Raw genomic sequence first — 13,700 nt, forward strand, 5'->3', positions numbered from 1 at the left:
TATATATTTGTTTAAGAGAATTGTGAAGCAGTAAGAATCAGGGTAGAAAAATAATATATATCATGGTCTTCCCCAGAAGCAGAGGCCTGGAGACTATCGTTAGATGTCCCGGCCGTGAAGTGGGAGACGGTACAACAAAAAAAGTAAAGAAAAGAATAAACAAACAAAGAAGAAAAAAAAATCCCGCTTCACTTAATTCGAGCTTTGTCCCTTGGCCCTAAGAAGTGCTGTTTGTTCAGGAGTAAGGCACGTGACCAAGGGATGAGGAAAAACTTTCGAAAATCTTCAAGTCATCTCTGTCTCATCTGCATTTTCTTGAGTCGGCTTTATTTTTAGGTTTACCAAGTCTGAACAATGAGCATAGGTATGTTATACACACATTATTTATAATCCTTTTATCTGATAAAAAATAATGTCAGGTCACAAATTACTAAATATAAAAATTATTTATAAAACTTAGCTATAGTTGCAACATAGATACAATATTTATTTATCAATGGTTCATTCATGAATAAGTGTCGTTTCTATGGCAACTTTAGCTATTAGTTTCATCCATAATTAATTTTTGCCCATCTCTGGCTTTATCTAAGAAGAAATAACGTCAAGTGACAAATTATTTATAATCACTTTATATTTTATGAAATAATATCAGGTCACAAATTAATAAATATAAAAATTATTTATAACAGCTTTATATTTTTGGAAATAATTTCAGGTCATAAATTATTTATACTCCATATAATGCTAACCAATGTTTTGATAATAGTTTCATTTTTTTGTAGCAAACCTTTTAGCATCTGGATCGGGTATATGATCTTTTATCTAGTTCATTTTATCAGTAATTTTTATATTATTATTCTTTAAAATTTTTTTTTTCTTTTTTGAAGGACAAAACTGATATAAAAAGTCAATCGGGATTGATATATAAAATTCCGTATTTTAATTGTCCAGCTATCTATAAAGGTGAAACAAAGAAATTGTTGGGGGATAGAATATATCAACACAGAAATGATACAAGAAATAAGGAAAAGGATCCCAATAAAACAGCACTAGTGCAGCATGCAACTAAAAACCAACACAATTTTGATTTTGATTACACCATAATTTTACATAAAGAAAACAATATTTTCAAAAGGAAAAATACTTGAGTCAAGGATATACAGATACAACGAATTTGAACCAATATTAAGCAGAGATTTTAAGTAAAATAAATTTATGAAAAACATGGGACAAATTTATGTTACTATGTACAATTAATTTTAATATGAATTTAAATAATTGAAATAAATAAAAATTGAGACCAAAATGCAAATTGAATTAAATTAATAACAAGCCTGACCAAAGTGTATGGAAGTTTATAGTGATAGTTTAGATTATTCTAAAATTAAAAGTTTTAAAAATTAATGAAGTTTTGAAAAAATAGGTAACTAAACATAGGTAAGCTTATTAATAATTAATATGATTCTCTATTAGTTGACTTTTTCATAGGGTGATTTTGACTTATAATTAATGACCTGGGCAAAATAGCCTGCAAAATATTTTTAAATTTTGATGTGAGATGAGAATTTATATTTGAAGATTGTTCTTGAGAATGGCCGAAACGTTGGACTGTTGATGTAATGAAGAGTGTTGAGACTATGCAAGGATACCATTTGATTTATTTGATAATTATTCTTATTATTTTCTCCTAACTTGTTATCGAACTTTACTTTTGTCACATTTATTTTACCTATCGGCTTATTATTTACATACACTTTTTTAACTATCCACTTAATTTTTAACTTTCTGTTAAATTTTTTTACTCTTTTCTACGTTTTAGTTTTCATTTAACCCTGACGATCCTAGCAAAATGTGGCTCTGGATGTTTTCAATAATTATTATACACCCATAAAAAAAGTTTTATATACAATTTTTTATAGTAATAATCAAATAAACATTAAGAATATTTCGTCCCACTTTACTACAGTCAGTCTAACTTTTTCTATAATGTCATCTTACTATGACATATTGATATTTTTTACGCACAATATACCAATAGATTTGCTTTCGGAATTGTAATATAAAATAATATATTATTAATTGTATGATATTAGTTTAAATATACATAAAAATCAAAAACGTCGCTCTTATTTTGTAGATTATGTGAACCAATACAACCTATGAAGGTCTAGGATTTCGGTATTTTGTAAGGAAGTACTGTTTTTAGAACAAAGTTTATAAAAGGAGATGATTTTTTAAGGGTTACTCTCAACCGTCTGATTTTTCTCCAGCTAAGGGCACCCACATTATTAAGCTGGGTGAACCCCAGGAGGGCTCCAGAACCCTTAAAGTTGACTCAGGGTTACAGTAACAGAATAAATAATTATTTGCTACAGCCGGATTCCAATCCAGGACCTTGAAGCTCGCAGCACAGCGGCTTACCTCTCAGCCACCTCATCCCACCTATTTTTTTATATACTCATCAGTTCAAAAATTTTATGAAATTCAAATTTTTATAAACGACAATCTAACTGAATCGTTTCAATGATGTACCCATAACAAAGGTATCAGCCTAATATATTTGTGTTGAACCAGCTAGGTAAACTATTTTTTATAATTTATGAAAATCAAAAATCGAATCTGTTATTTATTTTTTATTTTTCAATTAGAATACAGGAACATTTTAAAAATAATATATATTTTTTCTCTATCTACCTTCCAATAGCTATTTTCACTGAATGTGAGTGTTCTACCAAATTTTATTTCTGTGTTTTTTTTCGGTTGGCTCTACAGAACTTGTAGATCTTTGCTCACCCAAACCAGGCTTCTCCACGCTTGCCTATCTTGGGCTACTGCTTTCAAGTTTGCTACATGCAGTTGTTCGCATCTTTGTTGCTTCTGTTTATCCATCTGGGTTTCGTCTTCCCACGTTGTCTCTTGCTAACTACTGCTATTCATTGTTGTTTATAGGCATCCTGATGGATTGCTTCGAGCCCCATTTTTTCGCCCGTCTTAACCACCTTAGCTTCATATCAAGAGATATTGACTGATTAGGCTCTACTATTACATGTTTTAAGGCTCTGAAAGTTTATTACTTAACCCACTAATTACAAAACCTACAACGATTCAAACTAAGTTATTCTCTAGATTAACGAAATCTAACTTTAATAATTTTAACATAATTACTAATAGAATTAGTAAAAGTGTCTTATATTCAGCAATATCCAATCCCGAAATTAATTAGATAGATTTGAATTGCAGTTTATGCTGCTTCATGATATATTACTCTAAAAGTTATATACGTTTTGGTGTACAGTGTGATAGAATAAAATAAAAATACGTCTGTGAGCGACTATCACAACGGATTGCGGCACAACAGGGCTAATCAAGGGTGTTGTTGGAGGCTACAATATAAGCCCTTTAATCTACATTTCAGATTAGCCGCAGTCCGGCCACAGCTCCAAATCGAACTCAGTCCCTTGGGATGAATGTTCCTGGAGCTCAAGGGACACTTTTGAGATTGTTACCGAATAAGAGCTGGTTTAAAACCACGCTTAGGATTTCAGTTAACTACTCGGCGATTTCGACTATTATAATACTTTCAAGACTAACGGTCTAAACTTCCAGCTAATTACAAAAGACTTATTTATAAGACTATAATAAGGTCTATCTGGACTTCAAATACCTCTCGTATCCAATCCAAACAATCCTTATTTAAATCCTTTATGTTCTTTAGTTTCCTACAAATCAAATCAGCCTATCAGGACTTCACCCACTTGTTTCTACTTCATTATCTGATAATCCATCTAGGCGTCTGAAAAGAAGATGGCCTCGTGATCCTCTGGAAATGTTGTTTCATCAACGAGTAGATTCTCCATATGTTTGTACCATGAATGGTATCATTGTATAAATAGCATCAAATTTACTTGTTGTATACATATTTTACTACAGTTATAAATAATTTCTTTTTTTATTTATTTATTTAATGTAATTTACATCTGTACAAAATAATAAATACAATAAATAAAAATGTGTATTGTTTCATTTACACTTGAAAATATTGGGAAGGAACCACCCGTTGGTGGTACTTCAAGCATTAATTTAAACTAGAAGGTCCCGGTGGCCATCATCTTTTTAGACGCCTCGGAGGATTATCAGGGATTGTTCAAGATGGAAGATTAAGAACTAATGGGTTAGGATGGTTAAGGAGTTTGGAATGAAAAGATGCATATCTGTTTTGGGCCAAATCTGCACCGAATGGGATGTTAATTAAGGTCTTTGTGGATGAGTTTATTTGTGACGTAATAAGGAGCATCAATGATTTTACGTAGGATTTTGGATTGTAACGATTGGATGCGGAAAGAATTTGATGGTTTGGTGGAGCCCCAGAGCTCAATTCCATATGTCCAAATTGCTCTGATTATTGTACCGTATACTAATGTTTTGTAGTGAATGGGAAGTTTAGAGCGTTTGTCAAGTAAGTGTTGTAGCAATCGGAATCTTCGAGCAGTTTCTTGTCGTTTCAGTCTTGTGTGTGGATTCCTAGTAAGTCTCTTGTCAAGATGGAGTCCTAAGTATCGAATCTGTTCAACAGGCATTAGTATTAATATAAAGTAAGCTCAACTCCGTATGTTCAGATTGGCCTTATTACAGTCATTTAGATCTATCTTTTGCAATGAATTGGAAGTTTAGACCGTTTGTCCAGTAATCTCCCCATGAATGAGAGGTAGAACTCCCCTCTCACCGTTTCACTGGTAATGAGCCAGTGGAGGCTGAGCCAGTGCGCTAAAGCTTCACAACACTCAACTTGAATGGAGCATCTGACCGCTAAGGTAAAAAATAAAATAAACAAATAATAATAAATTTTAAAAAATAAGTAATTAAATTAAACAAAATTAAGAAAAATTAAATAAGGTATAAATAACGTCAATGACTAATTATTTTTTCGCCACTAAACAAAATGAAACAAACTAGCTTACTAAAAAAATAAAGCACATATCGAATCATATTCTTATTTATATGATTATATATCCCTGAAAAGGGAGCGATATTATTCGCTAAGGAAGCACTCGCTAAAATGATAAATGACCGAATTAAGCGGGGGAGCCCCTTCCCAAAAAAAAGACATGAATAGGGGCACAACTTCTGCACGGGAGCGGGATGAGCTGTCCTCTCTCGATATCCGATATCCTCTCTTTCTCATATCTCATGGATTTCTTCCTTAACCGTATTCATTTTTCTCCCTTCCTCGGCCCGGGGCGGTTCCTTTCACGAGATATCGTCGCGCCTTTGTGAGCGGTGACGGACTCTTGAGGATGATTGGTGGTAGTCCGTTTGAGGTGGAATTGATTCGGCGGGTTCTGTACTCGACAACTTATCATAAAACTCAGGATAAAAGAGGAATGTATATTATCTGAATTGAAAGATAAATACAAGACTGTTGTCATTTTCACATGTATTCATAATGTAAATTTTAAGTATTATTTTATTTCGTCTCTATTTGATTTATTAGATAGGGATGGAATGGTCAGTGGGTACAGCGCTTGTTCGAGTCCGGCTGTGCCAGATAATTTTTATTCTAATTATGAAGAAGATAGTGTAGCGGTCAAAAGAGAAACAAAAATAGTTTACTACTATTTATTTTCTGACGTTTTGTCCCACTTAGCACAGCTTCATCAGGGTTACAAGATACAAAAACAACTAAAAACATTTTGACATAGTAAGATAAAAAGGGTAAATTAAGATAGGGGTAAAATTATGTAAAAATAAGTGAAAAGAAAATTTATTTTATTTCTATATAATTTTCTTTTCACTTATTTTTACATAATTTTACCCCTATCTTAATTTACCCTTTTTATCTTTTATTTTATTTCTATATAAAGAAGAAATAAAATAGTATTAATATAAATTAAGCTCACTCCGTATGTTCAGATTGGCTTTATTACAGTCATGTAGATCAGTCTTTTGTAATTGGAAGTTTAGGCCGTTTGTCTAGTAAGTGCTGTAATAGTCGGAATCTTCGTGCAGTTTCCTGTCTTTTCAGTCTTGTGTGAGGATTCCAGGTTAGTCCTTTGTCCAAATGTAGTCCAAGGTAGCGGATCTGTTCGACAGGGGTAAGAGTAACATCATTAAATGAAACTGTAGGGAAGTCAGTAGGTTTACCACGAAGAGTAAAGGTTATTTGATGGGATTTGTTGGGATTTTATTTTAATCCTCCAATTACGAAACCATTTTTCGAGGGGTGTGATATGAGATTGGAGAGTTTGGGATGCAGTTAAAGGGTTATTATCAACTGGGAGCACACGTGTGTCATCAGCAAACATGGTGAGGATAGTGTTAGTATTGTTGAGTCATAGAGTATGTCAGTGGAGCCATAGAGTATGAGACCGATAAAAGTAAAAATAAATAAATAAAATAATAACTGTAAAAAAAAATTAAATTGAAATAAGTTAAGAAAAATAACAATAACAAAAATAACTGAAAGGTTATAAATAACAAAGCTGCAAATTTACAATTTGTGAATAAATATAATTATGAAAAGAAAATTAATATGATAAAAAAGAAAAAAACATTTAAAGACAAGAAAAAGAAAATTATGATTATTTATTTTTATTTTTCTGTTGCTATAAAAAATCATATTTTAGGGTTTCTCAGAATTGAAATAAATCCCATCACCCTTCGTCGTAAACCTACCGACTTCCCTACAGTTTAATTTAATGATGTTGCTCTTACCCCTGTCAAACAGATCCACTATCTTTGATTAGATCTGGACAAACGATTAACCTGGAATCCTCACACTTGAGTGAAAAGACAGGAAACTGCACGTCGATTTCGACTATTACAGTACTTACTGGTCAAACGGTCTAAACTTCCAACACATTACAAAAGACTGATCTTCATGACTGTAATAAGGCCAATCTGGACATACGGAGTTGAGCTTTGGGGCTACACTAAACCTTCGAATTCCTCTCGTATCCAATCCTTGCAATCCAAAATCCATCGTAAAACCCTCATTTTCCTTAATGTCACGAATAAAATCATACATAAAGACCTTAATGTTCCATATTTAACCGATCTAACTCGAACCAGATATTAATCCTTCCATTATAAACTCTCCAACTACCCAAACTCACTAGTTTCCAACGTTACCTTTTCTTCCGTTACTGACAATCCTTCGAGGCGCCTGAAAAGAAGATGGCCACGAGGCCTGCTAATGTAAAGCGTCATTAGAGTGTTAGAAGTGGGTAGTTTCTCTACACGCCTGTTTCACTCCATTTTTCCTGAGATCAAATTTAGTAAATATATTATACGGTACAGTTGTAAATAGCAATTAATAAATAAAGTTTAAAAAATTTACTTTATTTTCATTTTAGTATTTGTTAATTGAATTATTAGTTTAATCACCAGAGATCAATTCGTATTGTACTTATCTAGCTTAAAAAATTGTATAGCCTCCACAGCGCTATAATAGTCAAAATTGTAACTAATAATCATTTTATGTGTTATTTTGGATAAACACATAAATTGATAGATGTTGTCATCTAGTCGGATCATATTGAATGTTATTTTTTAGAAGAATAAAATTAAAAATAAAAGTCATGAATACTCCTAGTATTGGACAAACTGCTATAAATTGGAACTTATCCACCGGTGTTAACTAATGTTACATAATGAGTTCCCCGTTTATCCGGCCAGGTTTGGTTATTTAGATTTAGCAACTCACCTCTTGGTTTTAAAATTAATCGAATAAAGTATGGATTGAATTCTTTCACCAGAAAATACCACATTTATTAAGAGGTTAGGAAAACATAAGTAAATTAACCATCCCATCCTTTTCACATTTTAGTTTTGTTTTTTTTTTCCTTTCATGGACCAACAAGATATAAAATATATATATATATATATATGTATATATATATATATGTTTTATAAGCCACAATTTAAAAATGACAATATCATATATATTCTTTATGAGTACTTTTATAAACTATACGATATAACAGAGAGGAGTAATAAAAACTTCTATTTCAAACTCTTAATTGAATTTCTTGCGGAAATAATACGGAAAATTAAAACGGTCACTGAAGTATTATATTACATCGTAATAATTTTATGAATGTACTGTGGGAAGTTTAATCCTCGTATGTGACAAGAAAATGAAATTGGATATATTTTTTTCCAATAAGCCTCGTTGTTTCCTAAACCGGTACTTATATAATTACATATTGGATTTATAATAAAATCTTTACTTTATCCGGCTATTTTTATAACCAATAGGCCAGTTACTAAATCTTATTTACCAACCCTAGCCGGATAAATGGGGAAACTGCTTATTACGTAACATTCGCCAGAGAATATGCTCCATTTCGTAGCAGTTTGTCCAATACTATCGATATTAATGAATGTTTTAACATGTTAAATGCTAAAATATATAGGAGGGGTATTCATGATCTTTAGTTTAACGTGTTAAATGGAAAAACTTATGTTGAATGGAGACATGTTCCCTTTTAAAACGATATAACATATAACATGGTTGAGAGTATGTTACTAGGTCTGCTAAATGGAGAATGACGTCACGCAACAGTCCAGTTGAGCTCATCACATTTTGTTTGTTATGTTACTTGCTCGTAGTTTGTGTTTTGATTGTATTAGTATTGTTTAGTAAACTAATAAATCAATTGGAGGTTTAAATTTGGAACACCTAAAAATTATTTAATACTAATAAAGCAATGGATAATAATAATAATAATGTAATGACACTTGTCAATTAGCACATCTTGATTCTCTTCCTCACAAGATAAAAGATCAACAAGGCACTCAGTGTACAAACTTTCACTTTTCACTCAATTTACGCGTGTTGTAATAAATTACTTTACTGAAAACTTAGAACTAAACAATAATATGAAATTGTGAAAGGAAAGGTTATAAAATAATTTGCTCAGAAAATCCGCAAGCTCTTATAGGAATGTGAGCAGTTTAATTTAATTACCGTGTAATATTTTAAATGCAGAGGAACTCCTAGCGGATTTTCTGGAATTCATAAACATTTTTTTATTACTTTTTAATCTTTATGAGATGAAAAAATCTCAAAAAGATTCGCCACTACATCTTTCCTTCCCCTACTTGTTCCTCCTAGTTTTTTTTTCTATTACTTTATTATTACTTTTATACATTACTTTATTACAGTTTAAAAACGTCCATAACCAAAACAATACAAACTACGTGCAATTAACCTATCAAAACAACAAAGTAAAATGGCGTGGAACTCAGCTGATCACTTCATTACACATTTAGCAGTCCTATTAACAGACTTTCAACCACAAGGGTATTCATGATATTGGGTTAAATGTAAAATGTTATACCATGTTAAATGTTGTAAGTATAGGATAGTGAGCAGCATTTGAAGTCATGTTAAATGTTAAATGAATAACATCTCATAGCGGATTTTCTGAGACACTTGTTTTATAACCTTTCCTTCCAAAACTTCCTAAGTTTTGATAAAAGTAATTAATTACAACATGCCTAAAGTGAGCGAAAAGTAGAAGTTGTATGAAAGGCTACTGAGTGTCTTGTTGATCTTCTTACTTGTGATGATTTTTTTTTTTAATATTTATTTATTGCTATTTACAACTGTACATTATAATACATTTAGTAAATCTGATCTAAGTTAAATAGGAGTGTTACAGGCGTGTAGAGAAACTACCCATTGGTAGCTCTCTAATGACATTTTCATGAGCTGGTCTCGTGGCCATCTTCTTTTCAGGCGCCTCGGAGGATTGTCTGGAATGGAAGAGGATGCAAGATTAGAAACTAGGGGGCTTGAGTGGTTAGAGAGTTTATAATGGAAGGAGTGATATCTGGTTCGGGCTAGATCGGTTACATAGGGAACATTAAGGTCTTTATGTATCATTTTACTTGTGATGATGAAAATCAAAATGAGCTAATTGACAACAGTCATTTCATTATTATTATTATTATCATTCATTGCTTTATTAGATATGAAAACATCCAATATAACACAATCAAAACATAAACTACCATAAACTATAATAGTTACCGCCCTATTTTTCTGACTAGTTGCGTAAGTAAAGTCATAGAACGGATGGCCTAATTCAAGCTTTTCAGTCTGGATTTCGCAAAGGACGATCTACATTAGATCATTTAGTCTCTTTAGAGACCGAATTTCATATGGGCTCCAAGTTTCACATTGGCATTATTGGTAACGAGCTCGCAGACAAAGCTGCCAGAGATGCACTCACGTTCCCTGGCCGAGGCACCGCCGTTCTAACCCCATCAGAACTCAGTACACCCCTTAAATTACAAATATTAGAAAACTGCCACCTCCAACGTGCAAATATTGTCAGTCCATTCTTACGATTAGACATATTTTTGAAGAGTGTACTCAATATTTGCCAACAATAAATAGAATAGGACTGACCCCAAATTTATACGAAGCTCTCGCAGATGAGGAAGCTAAAATTACAGGAGTGTTTGAATTTTTAAAAGCACATCGCCTTCTTTATAAATTATAACTCCTCATCGATTTTTATTTTTTTATGTTTTTTACTTATTTTATTTTATTTTCATCAGATCATAAAAAAATCATATCTCAAATTAAAAGCAACTTTTAATTATTGAAAATAATAAATAATAAAAATTTAATTTTGAATAAACTATTATTTGTGACTGAAATTGTAATTTTAAATAATTGTTGAACATACATAAAGACCTTAATGTTCCCTATGTAACCGATCTAGCCCGAACCAGATATCACTCCTTCTATTATAAACTCCCTAACCACTCCAACCCCCTAGTTTTTTTAACCTTGCATCCTCTTCCATTCCTGACATTCCTCCTAGGTGCCTGAAAAGAAGATGGCTACGAGACCAGCTAATGTAAAATGTCATTAGAGTGCTACCAATGGGTAGTTTCTCTACACGTCTGTAACACTCCAATTTACCTTAGATCAGTTTTACTAAATGTATTATAATGTACAGTTGTAAATAGCAATAAATAAATATTAAAAAAAATACTTGTTATATGTTTGTTTTGTATACTTAAATGAACACCCCGGCAGACGAATAAAAGTTCAATACAGATAATTCTTTTATTTTCGAAATAAAAATATAATAAACGCTTCTATTTATCTATCTTACCCCCATACTCATTCATATGGCAAAAATACATTTAAATAGATACATTATTAGACCAACAGTCTAAACTTCCTACTGATTAAAAAAGACTTATTTATATGATTACAATAAGGTCTATTTGGACTTACCGAGTTAAGCTTTGAGGCTTCACTAAACCATGGATTACTTCTCGCATCCAATCCTTACAATCTAAAATCCTTCGTAAAATCATCAATACTCCTTACTTTGTAACAAATCAAGTCATCCATTACGAACTAAATGTTCCGTATCTTGTCGATTAGGCCAGAACCAGATACCAATCCGTCCATGATAAACTTCGTAACCACCCAAGCCCACTTGTTTCTAAGCTGGATTCTCCTTCAGTACCAGATAATCCTCCTAGGGGTCTGAAAAGAAGATGGACTCGAGATATTCTCTTCTAGAAATTTTATTGGAATTTTATCAATGGGTAGATTCTCTACATGTCTGTATCATAACATTTAATAGCTAAAATTAGTGTATATAATTTACTTTAATGGAAGAAATTTTATTGTTAATATGATTATTCAATATTTTGGAAATATTTAATTTATTATGTAATTTTAGGACTTTTATTTGATTTTTTTTATTTAAAAGTATTGAATGTATTTAAATACTTATTTTATTACGAACTTTTGAACGAAATATAAATAATTCCTGAGCTACTAACAATAGTTAGTGTAGCAAGAGTTGGCAACGCCACAATTTTTCGAGATCTGTCTTATTTTGTGATATATGCAATAGAATTTTTTAAAAAATATATTTTGCATTTAATTATTTTCGGTACATGGTTCTCTTTAGTCCAATGAATATTTGTTCAACTGTATTATTGTTTTAAGATAATGAGCAATTCCTGTCTTCGGTAGTTCCCTTCTCAATGCTAGAGACAACCTATCTTGACTCGTTGATCAATAGTAGAGAGGATCTAGTAGTTTATTCAACTGCCTGCCTGTTGGTGTTTGTTATATAGAGAAGCCTTTAAGAAAATACCATCGGGTTGTCGCTAACGATTATTTATTATTTAGCACCATTTCGTAATAATAATTTTAAAATCTTCGTTGCCCACAATCAAGCCCAAAAAATGAATATAAACAATAAATCCACATTAAGTAGAAATCACTTTAGGATAGAATTTAATAGTTTCTCAAAATAAATATTATAATTCCGTTGCAAAAATGGAATATCATGGATATAAGCTGCGATATTTCCTAAGCTACAAAAAATCTTTATGTTTTATTAGCAAGTTTAGAACTTACCATTACTTTGATGATTTTCCTGAAAAAAAAAATTAAATACAAGTAAAGGAAAGTTTTTTATTGCTATAAAAGTCACATTTTTAAATCCATCTAACGAGTAACTGAGAGACAGAAACTAGAAAAAAAGAAAAATCAAACAAATAAGTCTAAAATTGTTTTGATTTTATAAATCCGTCCACTAGGTGCTGCTGGTGAACGCATCACGTGGTTTTACGATCTTCGGAACTGCACCACTAACATTGGATATACTCTCGGTACACTTTATTAAACTACCTTCTCCAAATCGATGGATAGTATTTTCGTAATTTTCCCAGATTGTTAACCATTTGTACTTAATTATGAGTTAATAAATGAGCCATGGATGTAAATAAATAAGAATATAGTTGGAGGTCCGGTCAGTGAAAAAACAAAAGTAAAAACTTATATATTATGGTGCCAACGTTTTGGCAAAAATTTCAAGCCTTCTTCAAGGCTAAAAACGAAAACAATGATAACAATCATAGTGAATAAAAGGAATTATAGAATGATTAAGAAATAACTAACATTATACTTACATAAATAGAGTTAAAAGACAGGTATAGTCTAAGTATTATAAGAAGATAAAGGCTCTGTGTGAAAAGTAATATTTAAATTAATAAATAGGAAAGAACAAATAATAAAATACATACAAAATGAAAATCACTTTAAATAAAGTAATGAAAAAAGTCCAAAAGAAATAAAGAAATATGAATATTTAAATTTAATAATAATTATTTAAAATTGAAGTTATGGTAAAAAATTAAAACAAAAATATAATATATTTTATTATTAATTATTGATTATCATTAACTACAATTTTTTTTCTTCTTTTTTTTTAACTTTAATTTTAAATAATTATTTTTAAATTAAAATACTCATATTTCTTCATAACTTTAAATTATATACCTTTAATATTTTATTTTTTTAATCTTGCTATTTTACTGACAAACATATTCATTATATTTCTCACTTCTTTCACCACTTTATCTAAATTTGTTAATTATTTATTCTTTCCTTTTTACTAATTTTAATATTACTCTTCTCATAGAGACTTTACCTTCTTTTAATATCTTGTTATCAGGCTTAAAATTCTGGCTAAGACGATGGAATAAATATATTTTTTGTTTGTTGTTGTTTAAAGGCGTAAAACCCTTTGGTCATCAACGCCTATTATGATGAAGCTACAAACACCACACCCACACACACACGTGATTCAAACAAATGTTAAAGAGGAACGTGATTCATAAAAATGTAAAAATTAATAATAAATAAAAAA

This window comes from Halyomorpha halys, unplaced genomic scaffold, assembly GCF_000696795.3.
Source record: "Halyomorpha halys isolate HHAL.00 unplaced genomic scaffold, Hhal_1.1 Scaffold21.1, whole genome shotgun sequence".
Taxonomy (NCBI): domain Eukaryota; kingdom Metazoa; phylum Arthropoda; class Insecta; order Hemiptera; family Pentatomidae; genus Halyomorpha; species Halyomorpha halys.